This window comes from Papaver somniferum, chromosome 6, assembly GCF_003573695.1.
Source record: "Papaver somniferum cultivar HN1 chromosome 6, ASM357369v1, whole genome shotgun sequence".
NCBI classification, from domain to species: domain Eukaryota; kingdom Viridiplantae; phylum Streptophyta; class Magnoliopsida; order Ranunculales; family Papaveraceae; genus Papaver; species Papaver somniferum.
In genome coordinates, this window is record NC_039363.1 from 11,506,394 (window position 1) to 11,525,582 (window position 19,189).

Below are 19,189 nucleotides of genomic sequence, written 5' to 3' on the forward strand. Positions count from 1 at the left end.
TATTTTGTATAAGCATAAACCTAATTTTTTAAATTTTAAACCTAGTTCATTTTCTGAGAAAATTAGGTAGTTTGGTCTGCATATATCTCGTATTATTATAATTTTAACACCAAATTATTTTGAGTTTCCACTCCATACATGGGTAAATTAAGTTACATGGCTATTCGTTTTAAAAGCGCATCATTTAAATTCTTTTTATTATATTGGTTTTCAAATATTTCGATAAGATCTAGTTAGCTTTGTCATTAAATGACCCATTATGTTTTTCCTTCTATAAACAGAGTTGCTTCTCTATAAATACTTAGCAAGTATACCCTAAATCTCCAAGGAAAATCAGAAAAAGAGAAAGAAAAAAAAAAGAACTGTTGCAGGAAGAAAATTATATTCTAGTTGTGTTCGCCATCATCTTAAAGAAATAATGTCTAGTTATGAGTCAAATACAAATATAGTAACGAAGAATCAGTGTCCTCCTAGAGGAACAAAGTCCAGTTATCCAACAAACTCGGTCATTCAGAATCGCTCATGCATCTTCGGTCAAGGAAGAAACGAAAAGACAATTCTGGTATATTATTTTTCTTCATTTTTCTATTTCTAGTTTTCGACAAACAAAGATGAGTTTTCCACTGAGAAAACATCCTATGAACTAATATATTAGGTTATTTTGATATTAGTTCATGTGATAGGTCTAACTACAAACTTAGATTTTTAGCATAGACATTTATGACCTTTATATAAAAATCAGCATTATTCTCAATATCAGTTCCAATTTTTTGGCAGTTCAAAAGATACTAATAATAACCCAATATATTGCACATTATATTTTGTCATTGTACAATTTTTTTAACAGAAGAATGTCGAGCGCAAACAAGTTTTACCATATGGGGAAAAACTTTGTGGACAAAGATAAATGAAGCAACAACATGGCAACAAAAGTTGCTCCTAATGCCACATTATGATGATGTCGATTGGTCGATGTCTGCTCCGCTTCATCCAAAAAAGGACACTCCCCTTTCACCTGGATTACCATTTCCTAGGTATTTTTTCTTTCTCTGTTGGTACATTTTACTTTTTTGAATGACTACCTTGATCAGCATTTAATCATTATCCTTAATTTGTATTTGTGGTGCACATGATCATATTAATATTTGATAACTTCGCATATGGGCTTCATCCAATCTGGCTTTATTTTTATTTTGAATAGGATACCTTCGATAAAAGAAAACAATGGAGTTATGGATCCGAACTTGTTGGAAATGTTGAAGTCTTTTTAAGTGGCGTATAACACTACTACCGAGGAGCAAAGAAATGTTCCCACCTAAGAATGACTTGAATTTGCTTAAAGACATGAGATTTTCGATACAAATAATATTATAATAGGTGGAAAACTTCCAAATTTTATTTTTTTGGTTCTATAATTCAATTGATGGTCATGCTTTTTTTTCCCGTCGTCTTCAGACTTTCTTTTTTCTGCAGGTAAAAAGAAAACACAAATAAAATTAACACCCAAATAATTTACGAAAAATTCCTTCTTACAAATACTTGGTAATAAAAATTAACTCATATTTAAAATAAGCTTTTGAAAATGTAAAAAAGTGTATAAAATAGGACTTACATGAAGGCATTTTTAATTTTAACAACCTTAAATGTGGGTCGACATGTAAGCCTAAACTCTCGTATTTGGGGTCATAAACCCCAATTTTTATAAAGTCATTACTGTACATTTCAAAAAAAAAAAGCTTAATCAAGTACTAAATTAATATTGTATTGTTAAAAATGAACCTAAACGAATCATGATAAATCATACAAGGTGTTCTCCTTGGATTCCGGAATGCCATGACCATCGCTCGTTAACGACTTGCCTCTCGGTTCCTTAATTATAATAAAATTTTGACAAAAAAAATAATAATCAAATTTATTTGTTCTACAGAATTTCAACAAAAAAGAAAATGCTTAATTGGATTAAGGTATAAATATTTACCTTAGAGTAAGCATTAGCGTTGCTGGGATAAATCAATTTTGGAATGTGAGTATACTCAGGTGTATTATTTTTAGGAATCTCCTGTTTTCCATTCTTAATTAGTTAGGTGACTCCAAAAAATGCTAAAAAAAATGGAGATATTTTGTGTGATATTTAAATAAATTTTGTAAGAGACTTTTTATTTTTTTTCATATCGCACCTGGTTAATTCCAAGCGAGTTTTGGACTTCTTTGGTAGACTGGCGACTAGTCAATGGTATGGTTGTGGCTTGAAAACGTAATCGTCTATACTTATCTTTTCTTAACCATGGATCTTGTAGACGCAAATTATCTACTTCCTCTCTATATACATATATTGAAAAAGACAAAGAAATATCAAGATTAATATTAATACTCGTTTCGTCTAACATATTTAGGCGAAGAATTATGTGTTTGGTCGTCCACTTAAATAGGTCAAATAAACTTTATTTCCAAGATTAAAAAAAAATCAATACATATCCATATTGATGATATATATATAAGTATGTGTTAGTGTTAATTTTACTATTCATCAGTTGAATTTGCATACCTCATATGTTGGGGGCAAGCCCTTTAGATATTTTATCTTCGGCATAAATGTATATTTTCTATTATCACTTATCTTTTTCAAAGGTTGATACATGTATTCAAAATTAAATCATATGCATATTTTTAAGTAGAATTTAGTTAAAATTAAGCAAACAAAAAATAAAATAAAATATCATTCACCTTGGACGATTAACAGATTGTTGTTTTGGTTGGGGTTGGTTGTAATGGTCATAATAATTTAGACGAATAGATTGCTCGGAGTTATCAGATTGATTAAAACTTCGCGCATAAAATGATACTTGATCACTTGGATTATCTCGTGGATAAGCTAATTTATCTACGTCAATTACATTTGACGCTGACGTTCTATTTTTATTTCAATTAGATCAATAACTCCTGGCTCATTCGTCAATTTAATAATTTCTGGATGCTGAAACTAGTTAATCAAAACCAAGTGACATTATGATTCATTAACCAGATTTGAATTAAAATGGATATATAAACATCAATTAATATAAGCATGAGGTTGATTAAAAACATACAGTTGAACGAGTTTCGAGGCATAGAGTTTTCGTTGTCAGATGCTGAGAAATCGACGACAGTAACAACAATGATGATGAAGATGAGCCATGGTAGTAATTTTGATCGACTCCAATAATTCTTTCAACTTCTTCTATCTCGGATGCCATATTTTTAATTTCGTCATCCGTCATATTTATAAAAATTTCGTCATCATTACTAATGAGTAACAAAAAAAAAAGTATAACTCACGAATAAAGAAAAATTACTATAACTGTATAATGCTACATATAAAATAGAAACATGTCTATCTCTTTAACTAAATCAAAAATACTAAACGTTTTTCATCTTTTTCAATGAAGGGAGTATGTTTTACCTATATGAACCTAATGGTTCTAAATCAGAACTTCGTTCCCCTTGATCCTGATGGTTAACAGAGGCTTCTTGGTCTCTTTCCATATGAGCAAATGAGATTAACTCTTGCTCGTCATTAGGTTTGGGCTGAGGCTAATTGTCAAGGTAAAAACAATTCGACATCGTTATTCATAGTTACTTGAGTGTAACTACAATCGTATGACATAAATGTCACCTAAGTATTACAAAGCTCAATTCTTCAATATTTTTATACAAAGATCATTCTCTTATATGCACGTACCATTGGGATTTCTGGAAAGTCATGATTGATATTTGGACTTGGCAACGTTATCTGACCTTACTCACTTGATAATTTCGACGTTGGTAACGGTATGGTTATCAATCCTTGTTCAGACATTGAACAGTCCAAATGCTCGTAGCTTTCGGTATTTAAAATGCAAACGACATTATCGAACTCAAAACTGGTTAATTTATCCATCATATATAAATGATTAGTATAAATTTAACTAAATCTTTGAACTTCATGACCATATATTTCTTAAAGGATTTTAACTCACATATTCATTGGGAAATTATAATCACTTCCAGACTCCGGCGATTTACAGTCAAAATTGAATATATATGTATCATCATCATCTGTATTAATGAATAAATTTTCTTTTTCCTAAAAACTCATAAACATTTTAAATTTCATCAGATATTATGGTATATAATTGCTTAGCATGTCAAATTCAACAACCTTATAAATAAAGGAATATAAATTATGATCTCATCTAACTTAGAGCTAATTTTATTTACCTCCATATTTAATTCTGTCAGAGATCCAAGTAACACCTTATGCAAAACCTAATAGAAAAACAATAAACAACAAACAATATGACAATTAGATTTTACAGTTCTTTTAGAATGTTTTCTTATAGTTAATCCAAACAATAATAATGATAATAAAAGATTCTTAAGATCACCTAATTAAAATGAAAACCCAACATACTATTCAACCCACTCGGTTGACCAAAGTCACCCTTGAGTAAGTCACATCGTACAATCCGAGATATCTAGTAAATAAATATTGTTCCATTGGTTGCTTTAATTAATAATAATTGTAACTCCTTTTTAGGCAATAATAACTTTTATTATTAAATCAGTCTTTCATAAAAAAAATACATTTAATAAAATCTCTTGGTGTTATTCCTTAAAAAGAATAAAGGAAACAAATGTAAGTTTATCCAATAGAGTAGTTTGGGAAAGAATAGTATTTCATATATGTCTTAATCAAACACACACAGATCCTATCACACATGGCCATTTGATGTTATGTTGTTTTTTATTCTTAAAGCTCGACTAAGAATATTTCTAGTTTAATGACGTTAGCGAGTTTACAGCAGGAAAATTTGCACTATATAAGCAAAGATAGATTATTATTTGAGAGAATTACCGCATAATTTTTTTTTGTCGTTTACCGTATGATTACTTATCAGTTGTTGCCGAGGTTTGGGGATCATTTTTATCTTTTCAAATCACACCTCACTTTATAAACCGAAAACTCTATCCAATTAATTTTAGGTTTGAGTCATTGTTTAAGTTCTCACATATTTATCTCGTTTGTGTGACAAGTTACCTTAAACCTTTAACATGTAAATAAATATATACATTTACTTGGTCGGAAGAATCAAAATTCAATATTAACTATTATGGTCAACTTAAATATCTAATTCCTTCACTCGAAAAAGATCTCTCGATTCACTAACACATTTCTTTCTACGTACACAAATATATCAAATAGTATAAACAAGTTTTCTATTAGCGAAGCATACTAAAGTTTTCTTCAAATCATCACATTTTAATTTCTCACTATATTATTCAAATTATATCGGAAATTTTTCATCAATCAAATAAAAAAAACATACACAAAATCTATGAAAGAAATCATTTGTTAGTACAATAAACAAAGCATATCACCAAACAAAATACTCCAACTTACTTGAATTCTGTGATTTTCCAAGCCCAAGCAATTTATAAAATCAAAAGAGTAAAGTAATACTAGTTTACTATTAACAGTAAACGAATATTTTGTGTTTGTAAGAATTTCAAAGCCCTTAAATATAGAAGAGTATAGAAACGTTTTACTCATAGAAGATATCGCCATTTCTCATTTGTTCCTCGGATAATCCGACAAATATCACCTTAAGTAAGCCTGAGCGCCAGGGATGTAATTAGCCCAGTTAAGCCAATAGGAAAATTCTATAAATTACATCTTTGCCCTCATGTGAATACTGTTGGAAAAATTCAGTTTTGAGAACCAAAAACAGAAGATAGGAAGAGCAGCAAATCCAAAAAAAAGGACAGAGAAGAAAAAATGGTGATCTCAACATTAACAAACTCAGTATCTAAACCTAATTTTGTACTTAATCAAGGTATTAAACCAAAATCCATTTCTTCAATAAACTTAAAACCTACTATATTTGTTGGGTTGTTGGTGTTGGAAAATTCGGGTTATAATAATGATATCAATCACTAATTCACAATTCCTAGGTTTTGGTTTCTTCTAAGCACATAAGATTTTGTTTAGACAAATTCTCATACTCCCCCCGTCCCCAATATATTGGCTGAGAAGTGAGTTTCTCTTAGAATAAGATTTTTTTTGATTTCCTACATTTCCATCCTCTTTCCTGTTTCACCCTTTGTACAATTTCCAACATTAGAGACATTAACTTAATTACAATGATAACTACCTATAATAAATAAGGGTAATATGTGGAAAAACCCATCTTGGAATTGAAAGTCCACCTATCTAATGGGACTACAAATTTTTACAACTCCGCCTATATATTGGGGACGGAGGGAGTACATTATTATCTGCAATTAGTAATCACATACCTTAGCAACAACGGTGTCCCTATTGAAGAATTCCAAGCATAGGGATGATGCTGTTTGAAGAATGATGTGTTGTGAATCCCAATTTATTCAGTTTCCGTGACCAAAGGAGATACAATTCAGGTTGTGTTGTTTGAGGGAAAACCATAGAACAACTGCAAACGGGGTAAGTTTTGTCATGAAATAAATTTTGGATCACTAAACGAATGCGGTTCACGACTCACGAGACACATTTTGGATCATGGATATCGGATCACAGTTCAGATCAAGCAACAAGTTTCAAGTCACGAGGTATGATTTAGATCTCAAACAGGAAATTGTCACATTATAAATTTCAAAAATTCTAAACCATGTTTAGGATAAAGTGACCGGATTACACAAAAAGTGTCCCTCCCCCAAAAGTGGGACCCAATGTACGCATGCCAACCCTAGGTGTAGGTGTAGTTCCAAACCACGGTCCTTATAGAACTGCTTTACAAATCAAAAATGATAGATACACTTCCAAGTGTATGTACCGTGTGAGTGGAGGGGTGGGCCAAGAAATTCTGCACATGATGACAGGTTTTGGCTTATTATATTTCTGACTCGTAACTTGTGAGGATAGTATATGCCCTTAATTTTTTCTCCCACCATCACAATACACACAAAGATTGATTTATGTCTTCAAGGAGTGGGGTACACTAGTTAAATTACCAACACTCAAACGGGTGCCTATATTCTTTTAGAATCAAAACGAAACTCTGCAAATCGGGCGACTAAATGAGTTAACTCATTTCTAAAATCGGTTTTCAAATCTGGAATTTTGATTTCTTCTGATACAATCTGCATCATGTTTTTTAGTTTTTCTCCCTAATCTTTAATCTCAATTTGATTTCTTTCAATTTTTGTTAAATCCTTCCATTAATGGTTGTGTAACCCGTATAATGGATTGTATCTCTGTGGTATAGATTAAATCCAGATATAATTCTTTTCTCCTTTGCTCTTTTAATCTGCAATATGGTTTTCTAATTTGTTCTTTGATCTAATGGGAAACTATCAAGTCTGTGATGGTCTATATCAGTAGTAGCAGTCCAGGATTGAACCTAGACAAGAATCCGAGAGGAACCCAAAATTTCGTACATCCAAGCAAGGAAAATTACAGTAAGTTTCATCATCTCCATGGATTTCAAATTCAAAATTTTCCCTCGTCAGAATCACGCAAGAACAACCGTAATTTAAGGGATAATTATTATATTTCCATATTCAGAAATTATCATACAGCTCATAATATTTTCTTCCATCCATCTACTGAGGGTCAATTACTGGATATGCGGTATACGGTTAACATAAAAAGGAAAGACAGTACAAACCCTAGAATTCTCAGTTGGAATATATATTCAGAGAAGAAATTCTAAATAATCACTCAATTCTCTTTACATCCTTGCTTATTAGTTGGAGAAGAAAAAGCTATCAATACTATGGCCCAATCTTCTGAGAATCGAATTAATCAGCTACAAGGAAGTTAAGGAAAGCAGCAATTGAACTTCCAGAAAGAAGAAGAATAGTAGGATCTCAACAAACTGTTAGTGCAACGGCTGAGGAATGGTCTTTTGGTATTTTGGGGAAACTTCTGTGGAAACATAAGATATACATGAGAATTATTAGAGAAGAAATCAATTCTCTTTGGAGAAGATATCGAAACAAACAGATCCGAGTCATGGGTCACAATCTTATGTTGGTAAGATTAAACTCTGAAGAAGACAGAGATGAAGTAATTCAAAATGGGCCTTGGATAGTGGGAGAAGCTCTCTTTGCTGTGCAAAAGTATACCACTGGTGTTCCCATAAGTGATTACAAATTCACTAATCAGTTTTTCACTTTACAGTTCAAGTACCTAAAATTGGAACATCTAAATAGTGTGGTTGTTGATGAAGCTATAGGGTTTCTGGGAAGAAAAATCTCAACAACCCCTTGAAAATGCAGACCAAGATATGGAAACACTGTCAAAGCAAGACTAGAAATAAAATTGAATGAACCACTTCATCGTGGAGGCTGGTGGAACACAATATCAGGAGAAAAAGTATGGATTCGATATCATTGGGAGTTGCAGCCTAAGAAGATATGTGACAAATTTTTTGTCTTAGTTCATGATGAAGCTAAATGTCTAGAATGGTCCTATCTTCTTTATCTAGATGGTTTGACAGAGGCTGAATATGAAGCGCATCTAAAAGTATCTGCTATTGAAGGTGACACGGAACAAGATATGGATGATGTTGTAATAGATGGAATGGGTACTGATGAGCTGAATTGAGAGGAATGTGATGTTGGGAGACAATCTAAGAGAATGAGAAACTCAGTTATTAATGGGGAACCTTCTATGAATCCTCATAATATACCACCTATAGTCCCTGCTACTACTGCTACTACTAATATGGATCAGCATGGCCACTCAATTATGGAAACATATGATTCAGTGACACACAATGTTGAAGCTACAAAAGAAAGTCAAGGAGATACTATGCAGGTATTTCTTAAAACTTTTCCTTAGAAAATGATTTTTCAATTTTCTTATATTGTCAGTTTTAAATATATATTTTACTATAGGTATATTTTGTTTTCCACCATGAAAATCCTTGCTTGGAATGTTCAAGGCCTAGCAAAAAAAATCACTAAAGACCAACTTCTAGTTTTAATACAAGCCCAGTCGCCTGATTTCTTGTTTCTCTCCGAGACTAAAATTGATCAAGAAAAAATGATTCAGCTAGCTAAATCTTTGAACTATTGTAACTATATCTCCATAGATAGAATAGGACTTGCTGGAGGATTATTTTTAATGTGGAAGAATGGTATTAAATGTGAAGTACAAGAAGTGTCTCATAATATGATACATGTTGTTGCTAATCTTCATGTAGCCAAACCTGATGTGTTCATTACTTTAATGTATGGATCCACATATTTTGATAAAAAAAAAGAAGGAACAATGGGAGATTCTGAAAAAAATTAAGGAGAACTTAGTGCAACCCTGGCTTATTATATGTGCAAAATGAATTAAATGAATGTTGTCTTATGGATCTTGGGTATGTAGATAGAAACTATACTGGGTCTAGTAATAATCTTAGAACAGGGGTTAAAAAATCTATAAATGATATGGCTTTAGGATATCATATTTGGTGCAATAATTTCCTTAATGCTAAACTCTACCATCTTGTTCAGGCTGGTTCAGATCATTGTCCCATTATGTTACAAACTGATTATGCTAGGAGCAATCTGTGGAGACCTTTCAAGTTCTATATCATGTGGCTTAAGCATAATACTTTTAAGTATCAACTAGAAACTGCTTGGAATTCTACTTTTAGTGGTTCTCCTGCTTTTCAACTATCTAGTAAACATCAGGAAACAAGAAAAAGTCTTTCTCAGTGGAATCGAATAGAATTTGGTGATATCGATAGAAATATCAGTAAACTGCAGGAACATCTTTTAGCTGTTCAAAACCAACCATTTTCTAATTCCCAACATGACAATCTCTTAGAAATAAATAAGAATCTTGAGTTGTGGTTTCGCATTAAAACTGGTTTTTATAATCAAAAATCTGGTGATAAATACATTTTGGAAGCTGATAATAATTCGAGATCTTTTCATACTCTTTCTAATAGGAGGATGGTCAGGAAAAACATTGATTGTATCTTTGATGCTATTGATAATTGTTTTGATAGTAGAGAGGATATTTCTAGACTTTTGGTTACTCATTTCAGTTCAGTTAGTTGTTCTACTAGTATGCAAATTCCTGAGCATCTGTTTGATATTGTTCCTACTATTATTAATGATAATGAATCTGCTGATAGTTTTTCTAGAATTCCAATAGAGAAAGAGATTTTTGATACTGTTAAAAGTATGCCTGCTTGGAGTTCTCCAGGGACTGATGGTTTTCAAGCAGGATTCTATCAGTCTAATTGGAGCATTGTAGGCAAAGTTGTTGTACAAGTTGTGCAAAGTTTTTCCTCAACAGGTCACATGCCTAGAGAATTCAACAAGAATTATCTCTCTTTGATTCCCAAAGGTGACACAGCTAAATATGCAGTGGACTTTAGGCCAATTGGACTGTGTAATACAGTCTACAAGGTTATTTCTAAAATCATTTCCTCTAGAATTAAGCCTCACCTTAAGCATATTATTTCACCCTTTCAAGCTGCTTTTGTGCCAGGTAGAATTATACATGATAATATCATTATAGCCCATGATATGATTCATACAATGAAACAAAAGAAAGGTTATAGTGGTACCATGGCTTTAAAACTTGATATTTCTAAGGCTTTTGATAGGCTTGAATGGCCATTTCTTCTAGGAATGCTTAGGAAAATTGGTTTCCCTGAAAAGTTTTGTAAGATAATTGAGCAATGTATTAGCACTACTAGGATTTCCATTCTTCTTAATCGCTCTCCTACTGAGGAATTGTGTCCAGGTAGAGGCCTAAGACAAGGGGATCCTTTATCCCCTTATCTTTTCATTATATCCATGGATTATCTCTCTAGATTGCTTATGAATGCTACTACTAATCATGTAATCTCAGGGGTAAAAGTTGCTAGAAATGCTCCAAGTATAACTCATCTTCTATTTGCAGATGACATCTTAATCTTCACTAAGGCAGATATGCATACTGTGATAGGTATTATGGATATTCTTGCTACTTTTGGTATGTACTCTGGACAAATGCTCAATTTTGATAAGTCTAGTATCTATTTTAGTAAGAACATTAGCCCTGATAACAAAAATATTCTAGATAATGCCCTTAGAATGACTGAGATGAAGGATTCAGATAAGTATTTATGTGTCACTTTGTTAATGGGAAGGGATAAAACCAAAGCTTTCAAGCCTATTCTTCAGTCTTTCGTCTCTAGGCTTAAAAACTGGAAAGGTAAAACCATGAATTACTCTGCCAGAACAACTATGGTGAAACATGTGCTTAACACTCTCCCCTCTCACCAGATGGGTTTCTTTAGAATTCCAAAAACTATGATATCTCAAATGGATACTTTACAAAGACATTTCTGGTGGGGGAAAGAAAAAGGTCTTTTCTTTATAGGTTGGAACAAGCTTATGATACCTAAATCTTTAGGAGGTCTGGGCTTTAGGAATTTAGAACATTTTAATACTGCTCCCCTAGATAAAGTAGATTGGAGAGCTTGTAATGATGAAGATTCTCTATGTTTCAAAATTCTTAAAGCCAAGTATGCAAAAAATGATAGCTTTCTTTATTTAGATAAACTTCAGGATGACTGCTCTTGGTTATGGAGAAGTTTCTATTCTGGATTAGAGGTCATTAAACAACACACAATTTGGGCTGTTAGATGTGGTACCAAGATTAGCATATGGCTAGATTGTTGGGTTATAGGTCTTAATATCCCACCTGTTCCTATTGTAGGGGCATCTAGTTATAATAATTTTAACTTTGTTTGTGATCTTTTTTTGCCAGGCACAAGAGATTGGAATATAAATACCATAAAGACTCTGTTTTCCCAAGATGTTGTTGATCTTATTCTAAATATGCATATTCAAAATTCAGGAGAAGACTTTATTATTTGGAGGCCTGATAGAAAAGGGAAATTTTCTGTCAAGAGTGCATATAATACTATATGCACTGAGGATGTAAATAGCATTGTTTCTTTGGACACTATTCCTAGGGAGGTTTGGACTAATCTTTGGCACTGTAAGACCCCCCATGGAGTTCAGCTTTTTATATGGAAATGCATTAAAGACATTGTTCCTGTCAGAGTCAAAATTGCAGTTTACAAACCAGAAATTCTACATGAGTGTTCTTTTTGCAATAGTGGCATCTAAACTATGAATCATTTATTTTTTTACTGTCCTTTTGCCAAAACTGTGTGGCTAACAATGAATATCAACATAGATGCTATTGCAGGTACTTATGTTTCTGTCGAAGACTGGATAATCACTTGGGTTAGTAGACCTGGTAGTACAGATTCTGTTTTATGCTTGAGTAATCCAAGTTATGTTTTTAGATTAATGTGTACCATGTGGTACATCTGGAAGGATGGGTGTTCTCTTGTTTTTCAAGGTCTCAAGCTTAATGTTCAGAGTACATGATACAGAATTACTAATCTTATAAAGCAATGTACTTATTGTTTGGTTCCTAAACCTAGTATCAGTAATAACTTGCAGGCTCAAGCTTGGATTCCACCTGATAAAGATTTTGTTAAAATTAATTTGGATGGTTCTTATATGCCTGATACTAAAAAAGGAAGTGTTGGATTAATAATTCGTGATTTTGCAGGGAAATGCTTAGGAGCTAAAGGAGTCAAATATGAAGGGGAAGTGGAAGAGGAATATGGGGCGGAACATTTTGAATGTAAAGCGTTGGAAATGGCAATTGACTGGCTGGAGGAACTGCAGATTGATAAAGCTATAATTGAGATGGATTGTGGGAATGTGATTAAGTCTGTAATGGACCAACAATCACAGGTGCATTGGTTCAACTCAAGCATAGTTGAAAGAGTCAAATATAAGACTCATAGTAGTAGTAAAACTTGGTTTTTTAAATCTATTCATAGGCTTGGTAATAATGTAGATCATTTTCTAGCTCGTAAAGAAAGGGATGAGGAGGCAGACTTTTGCTATATGTCAAACTTTCAAGATTTCATTACTCAACTGTTTAAAAACGATTTCTGCTGTTATGCAGTTGAATAAATTAATTTTTTAGTAAAAAAAAACACTAGTTAAATTCATAGTCCAAAATGATGTCGCCCATTGGAGGCGAGATTTGGGAGGGGCCCAGCACAATCGCTTCCAATTGTAGGTTTCAGGGTATATTATGCTTGCATCCCACTTTGCTGCTCATTTTTGCAAAAATTACATTAATCTTTGCTAAATGACTTGTCACTAGACTCCCAACCAACTTCTTGCAACAAATGACTTGATAACTTATCAAAAAGGAACGGATATCACCTCTTTACTACAGAAAAAGATTCTTTAGAAAAGACTGCATTTTAGAAAATTCAGTCTATTTGGGTTAAAATGTAAACTGGATCAATTATTTGATGTTGAAATCGATAAGGTTGCACAGAAAGGTCTACAAATTCAATGCACATATGTTTTAATTTATCTTTCCATCTTAGTTTGTGTTTCATCGTGTTCTTTTATTTTTACCTGGTAAGTTTTTTCTTTTCTTCGTTTTTACTCGACTAACAAACCAGAGTCACCAATTTCTTCTGGTGATTTATCTATGGACACTGGCATAACGATTATAACCACTATCATGGTATGTCGTGTAATGGGTAGGAAAATTGGTATGTCAGAACGGCAGTTTTTTTCTTTCTAAAGCTTCGTTCTTACCGCTAACCTTTTCTTTTAACTGTGGAATTTGGCAACGGGATTGGCATTGCAATGTACAATTATTATATCCTATTATAAAACCTATTCCCATGCACATGTCAAACATCAAAATTTGCCATTTTTGCGCCCACTACGGTAATATCAAAATGGAAAATGTATGTGCAATGTGTCAAATATACCAAATAGGCAAACACGGTAGAGTTTCCAGCCAGCGATAGGCTGTCCATCGTTATATGGTGTTAACATCGCTCGCTGGTTAGTCTTTAGCTCTAGTCATATTGTCGCTCGTTGACTAGATCATCACTCAGCAATTTCTCATCCAACGGCTACAATTTCTCCCTCTATAAATACCCAATTTCAAATTCATTTCAACTCACACCAAAATTTTTAAATCTCTCTAAAATTTATTTACCTCTCAATATTCTTCTGATCTAAAACAAGATTAACTAATCACATATTCTCTAACTTCTTAATTTCTTAATTTTTTGTAATACGGATTCAGAATCTCAAAGTCAAGGTAAAGGTAAAAAGATCAAAGTTCGGGGTGCAAAATTCAACATCACAAAAGATGAATGTATTTTTCGTAATTATGCTTATTTTACCCAAGATTGTATCGATGGTGCACAACAACATGGTAACACCATGTGGGATAACATATATATGAGATATCAAGATAAAATCATGAACATCAATGATCGTGATGCAACCGGGTTAGCGCAACGTTTTTTTGTAACTAATAAGGAAGTCACCTCTTATGTTGCATTGATAATGCAAGCCAAGAGAGGCCGGGAGAGTGGTCTTGTGGATGATGATTTTGAAAGACAGGTTCGTAGAGTGGACGGTCGGTAGTCGATTCCAGATTATTCTCCTTAATGGCAACATAAAAATGGCAAAAAAAATTGCACTCGAAAGTTGTTATCATATTTTGAAGGTGTTGACAGTTGAACAAATATAATCAAGACGTTTTAGCAGCTCATCAACAAGTACATGGTCACTATACAATTCTACTCCCTCAACACCAAATTATTCACCATTTTCACCATGCTCGTCAAATTATTCACTAGATACCCCAAGAAACCCAAATGTCAACTTAATTCTCAATAATGATAATGGTAAGAGAAAATTACTAGGGAGAAACAATGCAAGACTGGCTAGAAAACTAGCTCAATAAGGAGGAAGCTCCAATGGATTTAACATGTAAGAGTTTATAAAATATTAGAATCCCGTCGAGAAGCAAAGAGCGGTTGACAAGAAATTTCAAAACACGGAGACTAAAAAAAGTCGCATTTCTCAAGAAAAATTTGTGAATGACTATGACAAGCATCACATTCTTCAAGCTGACACTTCAATTATGAACCACCCACCCCCACCCCGACCACCACCCACCCCACCCCACCCCCACCCACCCACCCCAAAAAACAGGTGTGTTGAAAATAGAATTTGACAGGCTTCTGGCATAGATTGAACAACAAGCTGGATTTAATAACAACCAAAATGGTGATGATGATGAGTTCGGTGATGAGTTTGATGTAGTAGTATCTCTATATAATTGATGTATTAATTTTAGTTTTAATTTGAAATACTAAAATCATGTTACTTTACTCTTTCAACTGGGAAAATCAATCCCCGACACTTTATGTCCTAGTTGATTCTAGAGTCATCCTCTATTGACCTAGGTTTCCTCCGTGGAACATTATTAGGTCTACGACCAAAAGACTTCTTGTTCGGGATTCGTGAAGCCAGGTCTGACTATCTTTACCTTGATAGTTCGTGAATCCTAATCTTGCTCTTCTATTATCGAGGTTCTCGTAATCTCTTTCAGGCAAGATAGATAGAAATCATAAAGTTTTCTTCGTCTCATACTTTGTGATTCCTCAAGATATATATCTAAAGACTAATCTAATTAGTTGATATTTCGAAGATTGTTTTTGACAGGTGGTTAAAAATCTAGGTTTCTTTTTGGGAGTCGTAAGTTCCGGATTTGTGAGGTTTGCTAACTTTGTCTATTGCAAACAGATTTCCACACCTTAATCTTTGATTAAATCGGAAATCAAATAGACTTATCTGTTAGAGACCTATTGGTACCAAGTGCGTAGAACCTTAGGATATAAAGGACGTCAACTAAGGGTATCAAGTGCGTAGAACTTTGCGATATTCAAGAGAAATAATGAGCGCGAATGTAACTGAATCACTTGGAGGGTGGATTCAGTCTCAATTACATTCCAGTATGAAGTCTGATAGTGTTTGTATCGGCTTAATACAATGTGGTGTTCAATCTGGACAAGGTCCCGGGGTTTTTCTGCTATTGTGGTTTCCTCGTTAACAAAATTTCTGGTGTCTTGTGTTTTTTATTTTCCGCATTATATTGTTTATCTTTATAAAGGGATTTACACATGTTCGTACGTATTCAATCTACGTAGATACGTCCGCCTAATTGTAATCGATTAGGAGACTAGTTTCATGCAGAATTCATATCTTAAAAGATAGATAACAAGTTTAACCACTTGGCCGAATTCTGATTGAATTATTTGGATACGACTAGATTGATCTTGGGTATTTATTTTTGAGATCTTCCAAGTACTCTGCTTAATAATCAGGTTCACAGACTTTGTGTCTATATACATACTGATTGAGTAGAGGTTGAGATATAAACTCTACATACATATTGGAATGACGAGGATACCCAAGTAACCACAATCTTATTGTTTCAACTTACAAGGCCGATACCTTGAGAGATTGTCTTGGAAAAAGTCGAGACAATACAACTTCAAGATATTCACTTGATAATAGTCACGGTTCGAAACCAATATAATATGGGATAAAGAGCAAGTGATTAAGATTAATGCACAATTATAATTGCGGAATGTAAAAGTAAATCACACGATAATATTTTATTAACTAGGAAACTGCAAATGCAAAAAACCCCTGGGACCTACTCCAGTTTTGAATACTCTCAGAATTAAGCTGATATACAAAGAACAAAGCCAACTTCATATAGTTGAGACCAAGTAACCTACGCCTAGTTACTTAGTTCCCTCAGTATCTATGTTCCTACAACTGTCTGGATAACTTCCATGATTCCCAAGACAGAAATCACTATCATGAATTGATTTACTGATGTAAAGTCTTAAGCACTCAACTTCTTTCGATCGTCTTCCAAACAGTAAAAGAACAAAGTTGTTTGGTAACAACTCCAATAATCTTTAAGAAAAAATTGATTTACTGATGTAAAGTCTTAAGCACTCAACTTCTTTCGATCGTCTTCCAAACAGTAAAAGAACAAAGTTGTTTGGTAACAACTTCATTTTTGTGACAAAGGATCTTCCATTTAAACTAGTAAACTCCTTTGTCGGGTAAGATCTATCCAAATCCGAAACAATGAGATCTATATTCATAACTATCATATTCGGATATTAAAGAATACCACCAAATGATAGTTGCCGACCTAAACGAATATATGATTAAACCTATCAAAGATAAATTAAATCTAAGTCGGGTTCCAGTCGATCAAGATGTGTGAACAAATATCACGAGATGCGAAAACCAATCAAAAAAATCTTATTTGTCTTCTTGTCTTCAAATCTTCAATTTCCTTCTATTATACCTGCACACCAAAAACATGATTCCACATACGATCAATCACACAAAACGGAGTCTGTTAACAATGGATGATCACAAGTTGTCTTCAGATCTAAAAATAGTTTTGAAGATACCGCCAATACTTTGATCTACTTTGAGTGACCTTATGTAAGAAGAGAAGGCTTAAAAATAATAAAACTAGGTGCATTCAAAGTTTCAACAACCGTTAGTGAATCAAATCAATAATCAAAAAACTAAAATAACAACGCAAGTATCTAGTTTTCCACCAACGGTACTCGTAGAGCTTATTGATCTCACAGAAGTCTTTAAACGAGCGTACGTAAGAAATTTGACCTAACTAGGGTACTTTCCTCTCTGTATAGTCGGCTCGAACAGAAACAACATGAATGAAGTTTTCCCGACTCTTACGATAGTTTGCAAGAAATGAAAACTCAATTATTTATAGACCAAGGTTGTTTGGACAAAAATAAAATCCAAAAAGCAAAAGATTCTCAAGATATGCAGTAAATACTTTTATCGTGTTCTTTTATTTTCAGCTAGTAAGTTTTTTCTTTTCTTCTTTTTTACCAGACTAACAAACCAGAGTTACCAATTGCTTCTGGTGATTTATCTATGACCACTGGCATAGCGATTATAACCACTCTCATGCTATGTTGTGTAATGTGTAGGAAAATCAGTATGTCAGAACGGTATTTTTTTCTTACTAAAGCTTCGTTCTTACCATTAACCACTTTTTTAACTGCGGAGTACAGTAATGGGATTGGTGTTGTAGTCTCCAATTATTATATCCTCTTATTCTCCCTATTCCTATGCACATATCAAACACCAAAATTTTTCACTTTTGCACCCATTACGGGTATATCAAAGTGACAAACGTATGTGTCAATGTGTCAAATATACCACATAGGCATACACGATGGAGTTTTCAACGAGCGATAGGATTTTAATCTTTATGTAGTCTTAACATCGCTCGCTGGTCAATACAGCGCCAGCGCTAATCACTCTGTCACTCGTTGACTAGATCATCGCTCAACAGTTTCTCATCCAACGGCTATAGGAAAATGTTTGAGGAAAAAAACAGAAACAACTCAGTTGGTCAAGTAATGAAGTGTATCTTCAAGAGACTCCGGAAATTACCACTCTTTCCAAAAATAAATTAATTCCTTTGGAAATGTGTCAAACACATTTTTCCACCCAGAGACAAACTGGTACATATTATTCAAGATGGAGATTTCAGTTGTCCTCATTGTTATCAGGATAAGGAATCTCCTGCTCATTGCATCTTGCAGATCTTTCTAAGGAAGTATGGTTTGCTAATGGGAATACATACTCAATACAATAGTGATCTGGTGGATTGGTTTTGTGGTTGGATAGAAAAACTCTTAGTACATCATATTCAAGAAGAGGAAGTGTGTAATACTCTTAATTGGTGCATTCAGTCGGCTAAATGTAACAAAGTGTTCAAAGGGGTACTCAACTCCAGATAATATCATTCTGAAAAGCTGGAAAAAATTTAAATAGCTTGGCAATAAACCTTCAACTCTAGCAAAGCAACCTTCTCTGCAGTCAAGAGTTAATCTGCATTGGCAACCCCCATTAAGGGGTTCTCTTAAAATTAATTCTGGCGGTTCTTTTCTTAACAGTAACAAAACATGTGGCATAGTTATAATCCTTCATGATTTTGCAGGTACACACAAAGGATCTAAATGCATCTACTTAGCAGATGCTTGGAATCCTCAGCAAGCTAAATGCAGAGCTTTATGGGAGGCAAAGCAGTGGGAAATAGAGCAAAATTAGGAGAAAGTAGAGTTTGAAATGGATTCAAAGTTGGTTGTAGAGTAGTGAATAAAGATTGCTTCAGCATAGACTGGAGAATTCATAATTTGATTCTTGATATTAAGAATATTTTTAAATCATTTAACTCTAGGCAATATAGTTATGCACCAAAAGA

General features: G+C 33.5%; 1 long non-coding RNA gene across 1 annotated transcript; it reads left to right on the forward strand.

The window, feature by feature from the left end:
- Positions 1-539: 539 nt before the first annotated feature.
- LOC113286595 lies at positions 540-1,429 on the forward strand. The gene is made up of 3 exons (XR_003329368.1): positions 540-562; positions 848-1,034; positions 1,202-1,429. It is a non-coding gene; the product is annotated as an uncharacterized LOC113286595 (long non-coding RNA).
- The last annotated feature ends 17,760 nt before the right edge of the window (positions 1,430-19,189 follow it).